We start from the raw sequence: 19,246 nt of genomic DNA, 5'->3' as shown, positions 1-19,246 counted from the left end.
TAGAGTTTACAATAGACTAGGCTGTTAGAGTTTACAATAGACTAGGCTGTTAGAGTTTACAATAGACTAGGCTGTTAGAGTTTACAATAGACTAGGCTGTTAGAGTTTACAATAGACTAGGCTGTTAGAGTTTACAATAGACTAGGCTATTAGAGTTTACAATAGACTAGGCTATTAGAGTTTACAATAGACTAGGCTATTAGAGTTTACAATAGACTAGGCTATTAGAGTTTACAATAGACTAGGCTATTAGAGTTTACAATAGACTAGGCTATTAGAGTTTACAATAGACTAGGCTATTAGAGTTTACAATAGACTAGGCTGTTAGAGTTTACAATAGACTAGGCTGTTAGAGTTTACAATAGACAAGGCTGTTAGAGTTTACAATAGACAAGGCTGTTAGAGTTTACAATAGACAAGGCTATTAGAGTTTACAATAGACTAGGCTATTAGAGTTTACAATAGACTAGGCTATTAGAGTTTACAATAGACTAGGCTATTAGAGTTTACAATAGACTAGGCTATTAGAGTTTACAATAGACAAGGCTATTAGAGTTTACAATAGACTAGGCTATTAGAGTTTACAATAGACTAGGCTATTAGAGTTTACAATAGACTAGGCTATTAGAGTTTACAATAGACTAGGCTATTAGAGTTTACAATAGACTAGGCTATTAGAGTTTACAATAGACTAGGCTATTAGAGTTTACAATAGACTAGGCTATTAGAGTTTACAATAGACTAGGCTATTAGAGTTTACAATAGACTAGGCTATTAGAGTTTACAATAGACTAGGCTATTAGAGTTTACAATAGACTAGGCTATTAGAGTTTACAATAGACTAGGCTATTAGAGTTTACAATAGACTAGGCTGTGTTGTGTCTTTACTATCATTAACTGAAGACTGATTGTTTTTTGTCAAAGATTCTTTGTAATGAGTTATTACGTGATCAACTGATTAATCACGTAACTAATTCACTAGGAAGTCGGGGCACCAAGGAAAAATATTCAGATTACAAAGTTATAATTTCCTAAAATAACTTTTCAGATATTTTATCTGATCAATTAGTCTTCGAATTAATGAATTATTTACTTTACCTCACCTTAGTCTCATTCCAAGCGTCGTAAATTGTTGGTTATCTACACAAACCCAGTCTTCACTACGAGTCATCCATACATCAATTGTCTTAAATAATTGATTTATTACTAACTAAGTAATTCACAGAAATGCATAAACAAACAAGGTAAATGTGGTTACATGAAATGATAGGAGAATGTGCCCCTAGTGGGCTAAACTGGGCATGGCGGCTTGTTAGACAAAAGGGGAAGTGGGGGTCGACTAAGAAGTCACTACATAGTGATAATTATAACAATTGAAATGCTAATCCTTTGCACATGAACGCTCACTCTTTCGGGAACAATGGCAATCAATATATATATTTACGCTCAGTGTGTCGTCTTGATCGCTGGTGAAAAGTTAATTTATTTTGTAGAATTGTCCGTCTCTCTCCCTCTCTCTCTCGGTTGTGGTTAGAGGGGACTGTTCGTTATAGAATGGATGTTTCGGTGGTTGTCGTTCTTCGCGTTCAATGATACCGAATTCCTAGACTTGTTCTTATTCTGTCGGTATGGATAGTCTAAGAGTTTAACCACGTGGTATGGTTAAAAGATTCAGCAATGGCCTACAACCTTTGTCCTCCTGATGGAGAAAAACATGTTCTGCAACCTTTAGCCATCTTGTAATGCTGATCGAAAACCCGAGTGGGGTTTTTATTCGGAATGGCAGAAAAGGGCTGTCCCAGGATGTCTGACCCTAACTGGGCTCAGGGGCGGTCCAGGATGTCTGACCCTAACTGAGCTCAGGGGCTGTCCCAGGATGTCTGACCCTAACTGGGCTCAGGGGCGGTCCTCTGATTTAGTTCAAATCCAATTCCCTCTTTGAGTTTTCCTTCATTAAACAGTCCAAAATCACATTGTAACATTGTGTAAACAGTATCAGACTCGCTCATTCATCTTATACAACAATTAGATGTACTAACAGATATAGCCCTCGGTTCTTCCCAGACCTGACTGCTCTTAACCAACACAAAAACATCCTATGGCGTTCTGCATTAGTATCGAACAGCCCCCGTGATATGCAGCTTTTCAGGGAAGCTAGAAACCAATATACACAGGCAGTTAGAAAAGCTAAGGCTAGCTTTTTCAAGCAGAAATTTGCTTCCTGCAACACTAACTCAAAAAAGTTCTGGGACACTGTAAAGTTTTTCTACGGCTGGCCATGCTTTCGACCTGGCTACCCCTTCAAGGGGGGGACACTCTTGACCCAAACTGCTACAGACCTATATCTATCCTGCCCTGCCTTTCTAAGGTCTTCGAAAGCCAAGTCAACAAACAGATTACCGACCATTTCGAATCTCACCATACCCTCTCTGCTATACGATATCATAACCGCCATCGATAAGAAACATTACTGTGCAGCCGTATTCATTGATCTGGCCAAGGCTTTCGACTCTGTCAATCACCACATCCTCATCGGCAGACTCGACAGCCTTGGTTTCTCAAATGATTGCCTCGTCTGGTTCACCAACTACTTCTCTGATAGAGTTCAGTGTGTCAAATCGGAGGGTCTGTTGTCTGGACCTCTGGCAGTCTCTATGGGGGTGCCACAGGGTTCAATTCTTGGACCGACTCTCTTCTCTGTATACATCAATGATGTCGCTCTTGCTGCTGGTGAGTCTCTGATCCACCTCTACGCAGACGACACCATTCTGTATACTTCTGGCCCTTCTTTGGACACTGTGTTAACAACCCTCCAGGCAAGCTTCAATGCCATACAACTCTCCTTCCGTAGCCTCCAATTGCTCTTAAATACAAGTAAAACTAAATGCATGCTCTTCAACCGATCGCTGCCTGCATTAGAATACGTGGACAACTACAAATACCTAGGTGTCTGGTTAGACTGTAAACTCTCCTTCCAGACCCACATCAAACATCTCCAATCCAAAGTTAAATCTAGAATTGGCTTCCTATTTTGCAACAAAGCATCCTTCACTCATGCTGCCAAACATACCCTTGTAAAACTGACCATCCTACCAATCCTCAACTTCAGCGATGTCATTTACAAAATAGCCTCCAATACCCTACTCAACAAATTGGATGCAGTCTATCACAGTGCCATCCATTTTGTCACCAAAGCCCCATATACTACCCACCATTGCGACCTGTGCGCTCTCGTTGGCTGGCCCTCGCTTCATACTCGTCGCCAAACCCACTGGCTCCATGTCATCTACAAGACCCTGCTAGGTAAAGTCCTTTCTTATCTCAGCTCGCTGGTCACCATAGCATCACCCACCTGTAGCACACGCTCCAGCAGGTATATCTCTCTGGTCATCCCCAAAACCAATTCTTTCTTTGGCCGCCTCTCCTTCCAGTTCTCTGCTGCCAATGACTGGAACGAACATAAAAAAGTATCTGAAACTGGAAACACTTATCTCCCTCACTAGCTTCAAGCACCAGCTGTCAGAGCAGCTCACAAATTACTGCACCTGTACATAGCCCATCTATAATTTAGCCTAAACAACTACCTCTTTCCCTACTGTATTTATTTATTTAGCTCCTTTGCACCCCATTGTTTTTATTTCTAATTTGCACATTCTTCCACTGCAAATCTACCATTCCAGTGTTTTACTTGCTATATTGTATTTACTTTGCCACCATGGCCTTTTTTTAGCCTTTACCTCCCTAATCTCACCTCATTTGCTCACATTGTATATAGACTTGTTTCTACTGTATTATTGACTGTATGTTTGTTTTACTCCATGTGTAACTCTGTGTTGTTGTATGTGTCGAACTGCTTTGCTTTATCTTGGCCAGGTCGCAGTTTTAAATGAGAACTTGTTCTCAACTTGCCTACCTGGTTAAATAAAGGTGCAATAAAATAAAATAAAATATGTAAACCTCATATCTGAGGCTATTATATAAACAGCGTTATGGTAATGTGGCCACACCGTCTCCCATGAGCTTCCCCAAGTTGTGACAAACGGACCAGTTCGTAGCCGGATTCTTCACCGATCTTTTATACTTTCTCCGGAACCTGAAATGTGTTTGTACCTCAAGTTCTGTGAGGTGGAAGGATTTCCTTTGTTCTCCATGAAAATCTACTCTCTCTATACTGTGTGTCCATGAGGAGATCCTCAGGAATTTACGACGTCTCTCTGACCACAGCAACCTAGTTGATGGAGGAAAGGGGGAGGCAGAGAGAGGGGATGGGCTTGCTATACCCAAAGAGGCCAACGTCATGACAGCTGTTAGAGTTTACAATAGACTAGGCTATTAGAGTTTTAGGTGAATCTGTGTATCTTCCCAGTTGTTCTGAATTTCTCTCTCTCTCTCTGTCTCTCTCTCTCTGTCTGTCTCTCTCTGTCTCTCTCTCTCTGTCTCCCTCTCTCTCTCTCTGTCTGTCTCTCTCTCTGTCTCTCTCTGTCTGTCTCTGTCCGTCTCTCTGTGTCTCTGTCCGTCTCTCTCTGTCTCTCCCTGTCTCTGTCTCTCTGTCTCCTCTAGGAACGGAGGCTGGACCCCCTGGTCCACCTGGGGTCAGTGCAGCACCAGCTGTGGCATCGGGTACGAGGTGCGCCAGCGCTCCTGCAACAACCCCTCCCCCCGGCATGGGGGGCGTGTCTGTGTGGGACAAGGCCGAGACGAGAGGTGAGACAGAGGGACTCAATGCAGTACATACAGTCAGGTTCACCTTCAGTCAGGTTCACATTCAGTCAGGTTCACATTCAGTCAGGTTCACATTCAGTCCGGTTCACATTCAGTCCGGTTCACATTCAGTCTGGTTCACATTGTCAGGTTTTCTTGTGGCGTTGCAGGAGACCCTCGTTCAGCGTTGCAATGCCCTGAAATGGTGCACATATTGTAAAGCAGTGGTTCACCTTCTCTTACAGAGACCACCAGGCAGAAAGAGTAGAACTGCAAGTTTACCGTGTGTGTGTGTGTGTGTGTAGGCTGTGCAATGAGAAGAGCCCATGTCCCCTGCCTGTGTTCTGGTCGTCTTGGGGATCCTGGTCTCAGTGCAGTGCAGAATGTGGAGGAGGGGTCCATTCCCGGGTCAGGAGCTGTGAGAAGGGGAACACCTGCCCAGGATGTGCTCTGGTATACACCCCCCCCCCCCCCCCCCCAAAGGCATCCTTTACTACAACTTTCTCACAGATAACACCCTTAGTTGATCTAGTGAATGGCATCTTTCATTATTCATTTATCATAGCCTGAGGATGAACAGTCAGGTTGAAGCTGACATATCCTCTCTCCTTTTCATACATCCTTCAATCCTCTCTCCTCTTCCCTAAAACACACTCCCGTAGGAGTACAAGACCTGTAACCTGGAGGCGTGTCCGGAGGTCCGTCGCAACACCCCCTGGACCCCCTGGATGCCGGTGAATGTGACCCAGGATGGGGCCCGCCAGGAGCAGAGGACCCGCTACACCTGCAGGGCCCTCCTTCCAGACCCTCATCAGCTGCAGCTGGGCAAGAAGAAGGTGGAGACCCGCGTCTGCCCCAACGACGGCACCGCCGCCTGTGAGACTGAAGGTAAGTCTGAGGCCGTCCCACTCATACATATGTACTGGACATACACTCACACACTTTCTCCATACACCTTTCCACTCCCCTTCTAAAGAACCAAGGACAGGCAGACAGGCAGACAGGCAGACAGGCAGACAGGCAGACAGGCAGACAGACAGGCAGACAGGCAGACAGACAGGCAGACAGACAGACAGACAGACAGACAGACAGACAGACAGACAGACAGACAGGAAAGCCTGCTAAGCCTCTGATGTTATGCAGTGGGCTGTGGTTTTTAACCGGCCAGCTGGGATGACCCATGCTGTGCTCACTGGGGCGAGACGATCTGGGCGGTCGTACCCAGCGACAGGCTCCCTGGGGTGGGGTAGGTGTCACAGTCCACAGCCTCTCATTGATTTAAAGGTCAGACAGGCAGGCAGAACGCCTCTCCTGCTGACAGTAACTAGACGGGGGAGAAGGGTGTGTGTGTGTGTGCATATTTAAGAGAGGCTCCATGTAAAGCAAGGCATATAGAGAGGATGTGTTTGCGACGATTTGCAGATTACAGAGCAACCGCGTGGTCACCGGGCCTAAACACCATGTCACAGGCTGTCACCGGGCCTAAACACCATATCACAGGCTGTCACCGGGCCTAAACACAATGTTACAGGCTGTCACCGGGCCTAAACACCATGTCACAGGCTGTCACCGGGCCTAAACACCATGTCACAGGCTGTCACCGGGCCTAAACACCATGTCACAGGCTGTCACCGGGCCTAAACACTGTGTCACAGAGGCGCTGTCTAGACTCAAGAGGAGACATCTGGCCTCACAGTAACATGGGCAGTATGAAATATTACTGCTGCCCTGGTTTCAAACCACACAGAAAATAACAAGCTTTCAATTCATTATTGAAGTCATTTCCATAATTTAGGTGTTGCTTTTCTTTCCCTTTTCAACGAGTTCATCTGGAACCGATTAACCCAGATTTTACCCCACGGTTGAATGTTTGGCCCAGATTCTAACTGCACAGCCATGTAATGAGGAAGGAAGCCTCTGCACTCTTAGAACCAGCACATTGTCTGTTATTTCATTGCCAAGCTTTAGGTCACAGAAGACCATTGTTTATCGGAGCTGTTCTCCTACCATACCATTAGGAAAACAACATATTTTTGACTTTGAGAAGTAAAAAGAATATTGTAAATCACCTTTTGTGTTGTAATGTCTCATGTATGAGTATATCTGTGGTTCAGCTCTGGTTGAAGACTTGGTCAGGGCCAGTGGAGGAGGCAGTAGTGGTCGACCTTTGCTCCGACAACCAGGTGGCACCAGGTGGTCGCCGTGGGAGACATGGTCGACCTGCTCCCAGGAGTGTGCCAAAGGCTTCCGCACGCGCAAGCGCACCTGTGCCTCAGCCGAGGGCAAGAGCAGCCCCAGCGCCTGTAGTGGATCCCCAGTGGAGTACCAGGACTGCAACTCCCAGCCCTGCCCAGGTAAGACACTGACTACTCCAGTGCCTGTAGTGGATCCCCAGTGGAGTACCAGGACTGCAACTCCCAGCCCTGCCCAGGTAAGACACTGACTACTCCAGTGCCTGTAGTGGATCCCCAGTGGAGTACCAGGACTACAACTCCCAGCCCTGCCCAGGTAAGACTGACTACTCCAGTGCCTGTAGTGGATCCCCAGTGGTGTACCAGGACTGCAACTCCCAGCCCTGCCCAGGTAAGACTGACTACTCCAGTGCCTGTAGTGGATCCCCAGTGGTGTACCAGGACTGCAACTCCCAGCCCTGCCCAGGTAAGACACAGACTACTCCAGTGCCTGTAGTGGATCCCCAGTGGAGTACCAGGACTGCAACCCAGCCCTGCCCAGGTAAGACACAGACTACTCCAGTGCCTGTAGTGGATCCCCAGTGGAGTACCAGGACTGCAACCCAGCCCTGCCCAGGTAAGACACAGACTACTCCAGTGCCTGTAGTGGATCCCCAGTGGAGTACCAGGACTGCAACCCAGCCCTGCCCAGGTAAGACACAGACTACTCCAGTGCTGCTGTATATCTGCTCAAATACTGTACTGATCTATTCACTTAACGGGCAGCGTAGAACCGAGATTGGGATTCAAAGCTGACGATAGCCTTTTAAAGGCAATTTCCCCCACGTTCTCGGAGATCGCATTCATTGGTAAAAGCTGCTTAAGCGTAAATTGCCTTTAAAAGTCTGTAGTAAAAACAAACTGGTCTAATAAACATGAATAAAATGTTTTGTTTTCATGTGCAGAAAAACATGTTAAAAAAAACTCAGTATCTGGATAAATCGTTAACCCCTTACACTCGTGGGCCTTTATGGATTGGGCTAAATTGAAATGTTTCTTACAGAAGAAATATGGAAAGTATATGCATAACCATGATAGCAATTAAAAGGGAAAGGTTTGGAGATGATGGGAAAATGATGACTAAAGTTGAGGACACAACAGTTCACCTGACTGACACAAGACTGAATCCAATTTATGTTCATTTTACATTTAACTTTTTGCCGCATTTGTTGATAACAACATTTTTTTAAATCAAAGAAGTGTCAACTATAAGGCGCTATTTTTAGCTCTCATTGTTGTTTTGTTTGGAACACAACCCTGCATCTCCTCCTTTACACAATTACTGTTGTTGTTTTCGCATTCCAAAAACAGTCCATTATAAATCACAATCTGGGTCAGATGGGCATCATTTGAAAGCTTGTTCTACTGCCAACATGACTAGATAAATTATAAAATACGGTAGGTTTTCACAAGGCAATTCAGAGAAGCAGGTCATCGTTTTGATGCGTATAGAATGGAGTCATGAACAGTGGTGTTAAGTACTGAAGTAAAAATACTTTAAAGTAGTACTTAAGTAGTTTTTTGGGGGTATCTGTACTTTACTATTTATATTTTTGACAACTTTTGCTTTTACTCCAATACATTCCTAGAGAAAATAATGTACTTTTTACTCCATACATTTTCCTTAGCACCCAAAATTACTAGTTACATTTTGAATGCTTTGCAGGACAGGAAAATGGTCTAATTCATGCACTTATCAAGAGAACATCCTTGGTCATCCCTACTGCCTCTGATCTGGCAGAAGTGTGCCCCTGGCTATCCATAAATGTAAAAAAACAAGAAAATCGTACTGTCAGGTTTGCTTAGTATTAGGAATTTGAAATGATTTATACTTTTACTTTTGATACCTACAGTTGAAGTCAGAAGTTTACATACACCTCAGCCAAATACATTTAAACTCCGATTTTCACAATTCCTGACATTTAATACTAGTAAAAATCCCTGTCTTAGGTCAGTTAGGATCACCACTTTATTTTAAGAGTGTGAAATGTCAGAATAATAGTAGAGAGAATTATTTATTTCAGCTTTTATTTCTTTCATCATGGGTAGCCTTCCACAAGCTTCCCACAATAAGTTGGGTGAATTTTGGCCCATTCCTCCCAACAGAGCTAGTGTAACTGAGTCAGGTTTGAAGGCCTCCTTGCTCGCACACGCTTTTTCAGTTCTGCCCACAAATTTTATTTCGGATTGAGGTCAGGGCTTTGTGATGGCCACTCCAATACCTTGACTTTGTTGTCCTTAAGCCATAACTTTGGAAGTATGCTTGGGGTCATTGTCAATTTGGAAGACCCATTTGCGACCAAGCTTTAACTTCCTGACTGATGTCTTGAGATGTTGCTTCAATATATCCACATCATTTTCTTCCATCATGATGCCATCTATTTTGTGTACAGGTACAAAAGTATCTATATCCACAGTAAAACGAGTCCTATATCGACACAACCCGAAAGGCCGCTCAGCAAGGAAGAAGCCACTGCCCCAAAACCGCCATAAAAAAAGCCAGACTACGGTTTGCAACTGCACATTGGGACAAAGATCGAACTTTTTGGAGAAATGTCCTCTGGTCTGATGAAACAAAAATAGAACTGTTTGGCCATAATAACCGTCGTTACGTTTGGAGGAAAAAGGGGGAGGCTTGCAAGCCAAAGAACACCATCCCAACCTTGAAGCACAGGGGTGGCAGCATCATGTTATGGGCTCCAGCATCTTCACAAGGTCCTTTGCTGTTGATCTGGGATTGATTTGCACTTTTCGAACCAAAGTACGTTCATCTCTAGGAGACAGAATGTGTCTCCTTCCTGAGCGGTAGGACGACTGCGTGGTCCCATGGTGTTTATACTTGCGTACTATTGTTTGTACAGATTTGTACCTTCAGGCATTTGGATGAACCAGACAAGGATGAACCAGACTTATGGAGGTCTACATTTTTTTTTCTGAGGTCTTGGCTGATTTCTTTTGATTTTCCCACGATGTCAAGCGAAGAGGCACTTAGTTTGAAGGTAGGCCTTGAAATACATCCACAGGTACACCTCCAATTGACTCAAATTCTGTCAATTAGCCTATCGGAAGCTTCTAAAGCCATGACATAATTTCCTGGAATTTTCCAAGCCGTTTAAAGGCACAGTCAACTTAGTGTACGTAAACTTCTGGCACACTGGAATTGTGATACAGTGAATTATAAGTGAAATAATCTATCTGTAAGCAATTGTTGGAATAATTACTTGTGTCATGCACAAAGTAGTTGTCCTAACCGACTTGCCAAAACTATTGTTTGTTAACAAGAAATTTGTGGAGTGGTTGAAAAATGATTTTTAATGACTCCAACCTAAGTGGATGTAAACTTCCGACATACAGTGCCTTGCGAAAGTATTCGGCCCCCTTGAACTTTGCGATCTTTTGCCACATTTCAGGCTTCAAACATAAAGATATAAAACTGTATTTCTTTGTGAAGAATCAACAAGTGGGACACAATCATGAAGTGGAACGACATTTATTGGATATTTCAAACTTTTTTAACAAATCAAAAACTGAAAAATTGGGCGTGCAAAATTATTCAATATTCAAATGTGAAGAAGTTGCCTAATTATCTGGAGGGATGGGGAACAACTTCTTGTTGCGCTTGGTGCACAAGTTCAGAACGTCTGTCAGTCGAAACCCATACAGAGCTCTGAGGCGCAGAGCCAGAGCTGTATAACATGTTACTATACAGCCACTGTGTTCCAATGTAGGTGCTTATCAGTGTCCAAATCAGCCCTTTTCAACCTGTATACTGACTGTGAAGGACTACAGAAAATAAACCGTTTATATTTTCTATAAGAGTTTGGTGTGTGTGTGTGTGTGTGTGTGTGTCCAGTGAAAGGAACCTGGTCGTGCTGGGCGTCATGGTCTCACTGCTCTGCCACCTGTGGAGGTGGGCACTACCAGCGTACCCGTACCTGTAGCAACCCTGCCCCCGCCAACGGAGGTGACATCTGCATCGGCCTGCACACTGAAGAGGCCCTGTGCAACACACACACCTGTGAAGGTATGCAGAATGAACAGATATGCAGCACTCAGTCATACACAGATACACAACATTCAATCATATCCTGCACAGGTACACATATTTGCAGCATTCATTCATACAAATATTGTTTAAAAAAAATTCAGCATTCAAAGTAAGTCATTTAATTTAAAGGATGGTGCATAAGTCATGTTAAGGTTATGTAGCTGCTATGCTGAGTTCACTGTGGCTTTGACTTATAGTGGTACCACAACTCATCATCCTCTCTTGTCTCCGTCCACCCTCTCCTCTCTCTCCTCCAACCCCCTCCACTCCTCATCTGCTGTTCCTCCAGGTGGCTGGCTGCCGTGGTCAGAGTGGGGGGAGTGTGACGAGGAGGGGCTGCAGCGTCGCAGCAGGGAGTGTGGGGAACGGGAGGCAGACCCCAGCCTGTGTCAGGGCAATGCCACTGCGAGCAGGCCCTGCCAGCCCCCCGAGGTGCAAGGTCAGTCCCCAACATTTTGAACACACTGCTGAATAGCCAGCTGACCATCACTTGATGGGCAGTGCTTGGTTGGTTTTGCTGCCGAAAGTGGTACTCTGTGATTGTGGGGAGATTTGACTCTATTGGCTGGTTGAATTGTGCATTGCAGTAACAGTCTGTTTCTCTCTCGGTTCCTCCCTATTTCTTTCTTCTTCTTCTCTCTATGTTTCTCTCTCTATGTTTCTCCGCAGTCGTTCTGCCTGGACAGGATAACGATCAGCGCTGTGGGGGTAAGTGACTTACGAGATTCCCCTCCCCCATCCCAGTGGGGGGTTACAGGGACCCCAAGGACATGGAGCGTGACTCTCGCCACCCCCTTCTTCCCCCCTCTCCACTTGTTTTACACCCTTCCCACTCCCGTTGCATCACAAATGAACCATCGCCACCCTGATTACACACAATGCTATCAGTCCTAAGAGCTTTAGGCCTAGATTCAATCAGATCAAGTGTTAACGGGCGATAGCAAATACCCGCAGCTGATATTTTGGCGGTGTCGGAGGTGTAACTGTGTTGGAGCTGTCAAATCAGGGAGAAGCTGCTATTGGTCATTATCCAGAAGCCACACCCCGTCCCACTCGCATTACAAGTTCACAATGACAAAGTGTAGAATGTATAGAAATAATTGCTCTCAAATCAAAAATCATTAAACAAAAATAATGAGGATTTCTATCAGCCTAATCAAGGTGTAGATTACATCTCACATTCCAGTGTTAAAACTTCTAAACAAGACTGCAAGGGATTTCTCTTAATGCGACACCGTTCAGCCAATGGCAACGTCTGCTTTAGGAATGATGCCAAGAGCCGCTTGTGGATCTGACAGCTCTAACGCAGTTCCAACTCTGACACTGCCAAAACAACCGCTATGTGGATGTCGGCTAAAGCGGATCTGATTGAATAAAGTCTTGTTCACATTGGCAGTTTGAAGTGATTCAAATTCCATTTTTTTCCATATCCGGTCCGAATCTGTTATTTTTCCTGCAGTCTGAACAGCCAAAAAGTACATGGAATCAAATATTTCAAGCCATATTTCAAACCACCTTTGTAGGTGGTTTGCAATCAGATGCGAATCTGATTCCTGGCTGTGCAACTTCTGTCTGAACGGTCAAATTTGTTTTATTTGGTAAATATTGTTGCTTACTAACTAGTGGGTAGACAGTTTTGACAAGACCATGTGGAAGCTAATTAGCTTGTTAATTTAGGAACAATTTACTGAATGTGCTAGAAAGCTAAACAGCTAGCTAGCTGACGGCTGTGGCTAGCTGGCTGACGGCTGTGGCTAGCTAGCTGACGGCTGTGGCTAGCTGGCTGACGGCTGTGGCTAGCTAGCTGACGGCTGTGGCTAGCTGGCTGACGGCTGTGGCTAGCTGAAAAGGATTAGTTTTGAAAGTTGGATCATGTTATCCTTTGAAATGTTCCATTTAGCCAGGCAAGCTCAATTAAGCACAGATAAGGCATTTTAACTGATTTCAAATAGTATTTGAAACCAGGTCTGATCACTAGCTTAGCTGCACTTAGCCTTCAAAACAGGTTTGAACTCACAATCTTTAGGGAACAAGACTACATTGCCAAAACAAACATATTGGAACATATTAAATCAATGATGATGTAGTAAATAATACCAATGATATTCAAACTCTGTCCCTTTCTCTCTCCTCCCAGCAGCCTTCTCTCTGTTCCACCTGATGGCCACGGGAGCGTTGTGTTTCTTTGCAGCGGTGGGGCTGTCGGTCCTGGTCTACGCCTACTGCCAACGACTCCACAAGCCCTCCCAGGAGTCAGCCGTCATTCACCCCACCACGCCCAACCACCTCAGCTATAAGGGCAACACGACGCCAAAGAACGAGAAGTACACCCCCATGGAGTTCAAGGTGGAGTATTCCACTCTTTCAAATACTTTTAATTAAGTCTGCCTGGAGTGCCAGATGGGTGGGGTTTGCACTTTTGGAACTACTCCATTGGTTCCATTGCATCAGGCGAGCCCAATCAAGCACAGATGAAGAATTTGAAAGAAAGTAAATATTATTTGAACATAGGTCTGCTTCAAATACCAAATATCAGACCTCAAATGTTCAGGTCATTGTAGTCCTTGCTTGTCTGATTGTGCCTATTTTGCTTTTTGGTAGAATGGCAGAGAGACAGTGTCCGTCCGTCTGTCCGTCCTGCCCTTGTGATGTCACAGTGATGTACCATCTGTTTGCCTCCCACTCTTTGTTAATGTGTTCATTAGCCTGTTAACCTATCAGAAAGGAGGGCGAGACTCACACAGCTGTGTTTGATTAATCGAGCCATTACTTGAATTAATTAACTAACGTCTGCTCTTTGGCTGTCTCCTCACACACACACACACACACACACACACACACACACACACACACACACACAAACCATCCCTCATGTCCTTCCTGTGTCTGCCTCTCGCCATGGTTACCAGCGATTACCACCATGGTTTGTCTGTCTGAGACCCCCTAAAGGGATCGGTAGTCCATCTGTGTGTGATTGATCGTGTCTACTTGTTGATACAGTTTTATGTATTATACTATCTGTGTGTGATTGATCGGGTCTGTCTGTGAAGATACAGTATGATGTAACTGTGGGAGAGAATCTCAATTGCATACTCCTTGTGTCCTCTCCTCGCCTCCGTCTCAAAACCCAAAGCCAGAGGTCCCGCCCCTTGACCTTCTCCACCAATGGGTTTTGAGAAGGAGGCGAGGAGAGAGATTCTCCCTGAGTGTTATTGGGTGGTACAGTAGGGCGTTGCAGGGAAGTGGAAGTGGAAACAAAAATGAGCTTTCTCATTGGACGAGATCAGGTAGCGCCTCCTACCTTTAGAAGCATTTTCTCCCATGTTGCACCTACTGAACACCCCCTGTTCTGTTCCCTTCTGTCTTCCACAGACGCTGAACAAGAACAACCTTCTCCCGGACGAGAGCTGCAACTTCTTCCCCTCGTCCCTCTCGCCCCTCCCCTCCCTCCCCCAGAATAACGTTTACACCACCACCTACTACCCAGCACCCCTGGGCAAATACGACCACCCCTTCCACCCCGACTCACCTTGCAGGAACTATATGCACCACAGTTGAGACAGGACCCCCCCCCCCCCCCCCCCCCCCCCCCTCCAACTCTCTTCTCTATGGGAAGTTGGAAACACTCCCGCACCCCAGACCCTTCCCCATTTCCTCTCCTCTCTCCTCTATTGAGGGTGTACTTTGCTACAGTGAGGGGGAGCTGTGTTAACGACCGGGCAGACCCTTGAACTGGGTGTGTCCTCTCAAGGTCCGAACCATGCACGTTCTTCTCCATCACCAGTGTGGGCGGAGGTTGAACTGTCCCTGTCAACCAACAGGAGAATCATTTCGTATCATTGTGACTGTTCAGTTGATATGACTGTTTTATGACGTTGTTTTTCTACTCTACTGTGCAGTACAGCAACTCATCTCGAGACGAGGAAGTAGACTGGACCATGTGGAATGCTGGGAGTTGGAGTCTTATGAGGGAGCTGGGCTGTAGCAGCCTTATGGTTCAGTATGGAGATTCACTACTTGTGGAATCTGTTCTAAAACAACACTGTTGAAAGACTCCTGTAAAACCCTACGGTATCAGATCACGTATATCACAAAAACCCACAGACGTCACATTTGATCTGAGGAGAATATAAGACATTGTGGCTGGTTTGTATTCGATATAGACGGCAAAGTCAACCATTCCCAAAGGATACCGTACTGGAATATGCTGACCAAGACACCTTCCAGCTCTAAAAACCGGCTTTATGATGGTGAAAATGCAGAACTCAATGACACTGACAGTATGGGCACGTTTGTCATGCTTCTGCTCACCAACTTGTTTCTCCTGTCTGTTTGGACACGCTGCATCAGATTAGCCTCATGGTCAGGTGCTCCCGCAGTGTGGACTAACAGAGAGGGGAAGAGAGTGAGGGGCTGGTACTGCTTTCATCTGAGCAGCCCAAGGACTCCTGGGTCACGTTGAAAGGAGTGCACTATGTAGGGAATAGGGAGCCAAATGGGACGTTAGGGAATAGGGAGCCAAATGGGACGTGACCATGGCCTCTGAAAGGGTTTATAATCCTGTAACTACCTGTACCGACCCCCAAAAATGACAATGGCGGCGATTCAGAGTCGATGTAAAAGGAGCAATTTTGAGAAAAAAACATGTATTTTGAACAACCCAGATACTCAGCTAAGGCTCAGCGATCCTGTCTCACCACCCTCATCCCTTCAAATGGATAGCTGTCTCACCACCCTCATCCCTTCAAATGGATAGCTGTCTCACCACCCTCATCCCTTCAAAAGGTTCACTGTCTCACCACCCTCATCCCTTCAAATTGATAGCTGTCTCACCACCCTCATCCCCTCAAATTGATAGCTGTCTCACCACCCTCATCCCTTCAAATTGATAGCTGTCTCACCACCCTCATCCCTTCAAATTGATAGCTGTCCCACCACCCTCATCCCTTCAAATTGATAGCTGTCTCACCACCATCATCCCTTCAAATGGTTAGCTGCCTCACCACCCTCATCCCTTCAAATGGATATCTGTCTCACCACCATAATCCCTTCAAATGGATAGCTGTCTCACCACCCTCATCCCTTCAAATGGTTCACTGTTTCACCACCCTCATCCCTTCAAATTGATAGCTGTCTCACCACCCTCATCCCCTCAAATTGATAGCTGTCTCACCACCCTCATCCCTTCAAATTGATAGCTGTCTCACCACCCTCATCCCTTCAAATTGATAGCTGGCCCACCACCCTCATCCCTTCAAATGGTTAGCTGTCTCACCACCCTCATCCCTTAAAATGGTTCGCTGTCTCACCACCATCATCCCTTCAAATGGATAGCTGTCTCACCACCCTCATCCCTTCAAATGGTTCACTGTCTCACCACCCTCATCCCTTCAAATTGATAGCTGTCCCACCACCCTCATCCCCTCAAATTGATAGCTGTGTAACCACCCTCATCCCCTCAAATTGATAGCTGTCTCACCACCCTCATCCCTTCAAATGGATAGCTGTCTCACCACCCTCATCCCTTCAAATGGTTCGCTGTCTCACCACCCTCATCCCTTCAAATGGTTCGCTGTCTCACCACCCTCATCCCTTCAAATGGTTCGCTGTCTCACCACCCTCATCCCTTCAAATGGTTCACTGTCTCACCACCCTCATCCCCTCAAAATGATAGCTGTCTCACCACCCTCATCCCTTCAAATTGATAGCTGTGTCACCACCCTCATCCCCTCAAATTGATAGCTGTCTCACCACCCTCATCCCTTCAAATTGATAGCTGTCTCACCACCCTCATCCCTTCAAATTGATAGCTGTCTCGCCACCTTCATCCCTTCAAACGGTTAGCTGTCCCACCACCCTCATCCCTTCAAATGGTTCGCTGTCCTACCACCCTCATCCCTTCAAATTGATAGCTGTCTCACCACCCTCATGCCTTCAAATGGATAGCTGTCTCACCACCCTCATCCCTTCAAATGGTTCGCTGTCCCACCACCCTCATCCCTTCAAATGGTTCACTGTCTCACCACCCTCATCCCTTCAAATGGTTTGCTGTCTCACCACCCTCATCCCTTCAAATGGATAGCTGTTCCACCACCCTCATCCCTTCAAATGCTTCGATGTCCCACCACTCTCATCCCTTCAAATTGATAGCTCTCCCACCACCCTCATCCCTACAAATTGATAGCTGTCTCACCACCCTCATCCCTTCAAATGGTTCGCTGTCTCACCACCCTCATCCCTTCAAATGGTTCGCTGTCCACCACCCTCATCCCTTAAAATGGTTCGCTGTCTCACCACCATCATCCCTTCAAATGGATAGCTGTCTCACCACCCTCATCCCTTCAAATGGTTCACTGTCTCACCACCCTCATCCCTTCAAATTGATAGCTGTCTCACCACCCTCATCCCTTCAAATGGTTCACTGTCTCACCACCCTCATCCCTTCAAATTGATAGCTGTCTCACCACCCTCAGCCCCTCAAATTGATAGCTGTCTCACCACCCTCATCCCTTCAAATTGATAGCTGTCTCACCACCCTCATCCCTTCAAATTGATAGCTGTGTCACCACCCTCATCCCCTCAAATTGATAGCTGTCTCACCACCCTCATCCCTTAAAATGGTTCGCTGTCTCACCACCCTCATCCCTTCAAATGCTTCGATGTCCCACCACCCTCATCCCTTCAAATTGATAGCTGTCCCACCACCCTCATCCCTTCAAATTGATAGCTGTCTCACCACCCTCATCCCTTCAAATTGATAGCTGTCTCACCACCCTCATCCCTTCAAATGGTTCACTGTCTCACCACCCTCATCCCTTCAAATTGATAGCTGTCTCACCACCCTCAGCCCCTCAAATTGATAGCTGTCTCACCACCCTCATCCCTTCAAATTGATAGCTGTCTCACCACCCTCATCCCTTCAAATTGATAGCTGTGTCACCACCCTCATCCCCTCAAATTGATAGCTGTCTCACCACCCTCATCCCTTAAAATGGTTCGCTGTCTCACCACCCTCATCCCTTCAAATGCTTCGATGTCCCACCACCCTCATCCCTTCAAATTGATAGCTGTCCCACCACCCTCATCCCTTCAAATTGATAGCTGTCCCACCACACTCATCCCTACAAATTGATAGCTGTCTCACCACCCTCATCCCTTCAAATGGTTCGCTGTCTCACCACCCTCATCCCTTCAAATTGTTCACTCTCTCACCACCCTCATCCCTTCAAATGGATAGCTGTCCCACCACCCTCATCCCTTCAAACGGTTAGCTGTCTCACCACCCTCATCCCTTCAAATGGTTCGCTGTCCTACCACCCTCATCCCTTCAAATTGATAGCTGTCTCACCACCCTCATGCCTTCAAATGGATAGCTGTCTCACCACCCTCATCCCTTCAAATGGTTCGCTGTCCCACCACCCTCATCACTTCAAATGGTTCACTGTCTCACCTCCCTCATCCCTTCAAATGGTTCGCTGTCTCACCACCCTCATCCCTTCAAATGGATAGCTGTCTTACCACCCTCATCCCTTCAAATGCTTCGATGTCCCACCACCCTCATCCCTTCAAATGGATAGCTGTCTCACCACCCTCATCCCTTCAAACGGTTAGCTGTCTCACCACCCTCATCCCTTCAAATGGTTCGCTGTTATACCACCCTCATCCCTTCAAATTGATAGCTGTCTCACCACCCTCATGCCTTCAAATGGATAGCTGTCTCACCACCCTCATCCCTTCAAATGGTTAGCTGTCTCACCACCCTCATCCCTTCAAATGGTTCGCTGTCTCACCCTTCTCATCCCTTCAAATGCTTCGATGTCCCACCACCCTCATCCCTTCAAATTGATAGCTGTCCCACCACCCTCATCCCTTCAAATTGATAGCTGTCTCACCACCCTCATCCCCTCAAAATGATAGCTGTCCCACCACCCTCATCCCTTCAAATTGATAGCTGTCCCACCACCCTCATCCCTTCAAATGGATAGCTGTCTCACCACCCTCATCCCTTCAAATGGTTCGCTGTCCTACCACCCTCATCCCTTCAAATTGATAGCTGTCGCACCACCCTCATGCCTTCAAATGGATAGCTGTCTCACCACCCTCATCCCTTCAAATGGTTCGCTGTCCCACCACCCTCATCCCTTCAAATGGTTCACTGTCTCACCACCCTCATCCCTTCAAATGGTTCGCTGTCTCACCACCCTCATCCCTTCAAATGGATAGCTGTCTCACCACCCTCATCCCTTCAAACGGTTAGCTGTCTCAC

At 46.1% G+C, this 19,246-nt stretch overlaps 1 pseudogene; it reads left to right on the top strand.

Moving 5' to 3' along the window:
• The window catches only part of LOC116365442 (semaphorin-5B-like), a 32,153-nt pseudogene extending 17,608 nt beyond the window's left edge, over positions 1-14,545 (top strand).
• Positions 14,546-19,246: the final 4,701 nt, after the last annotated feature.

This window comes from Oncorhynchus kisutch, unplaced genomic scaffold (genome assembly GCF_002021735.2).
Source record: "Oncorhynchus kisutch isolate 150728-3 unplaced genomic scaffold, Okis_V2 scaffold1238, whole genome shotgun sequence".
Classification (NCBI taxonomy): Eukaryota; Metazoa; Chordata; class Actinopteri; order Salmoniformes; family Salmonidae; genus Oncorhynchus; species Oncorhynchus kisutch.
The sequence above is the reverse complement of the archived record's forward strand: the minus strand, read 5'-3'. Positions and strand labels throughout refer to the sequence as shown.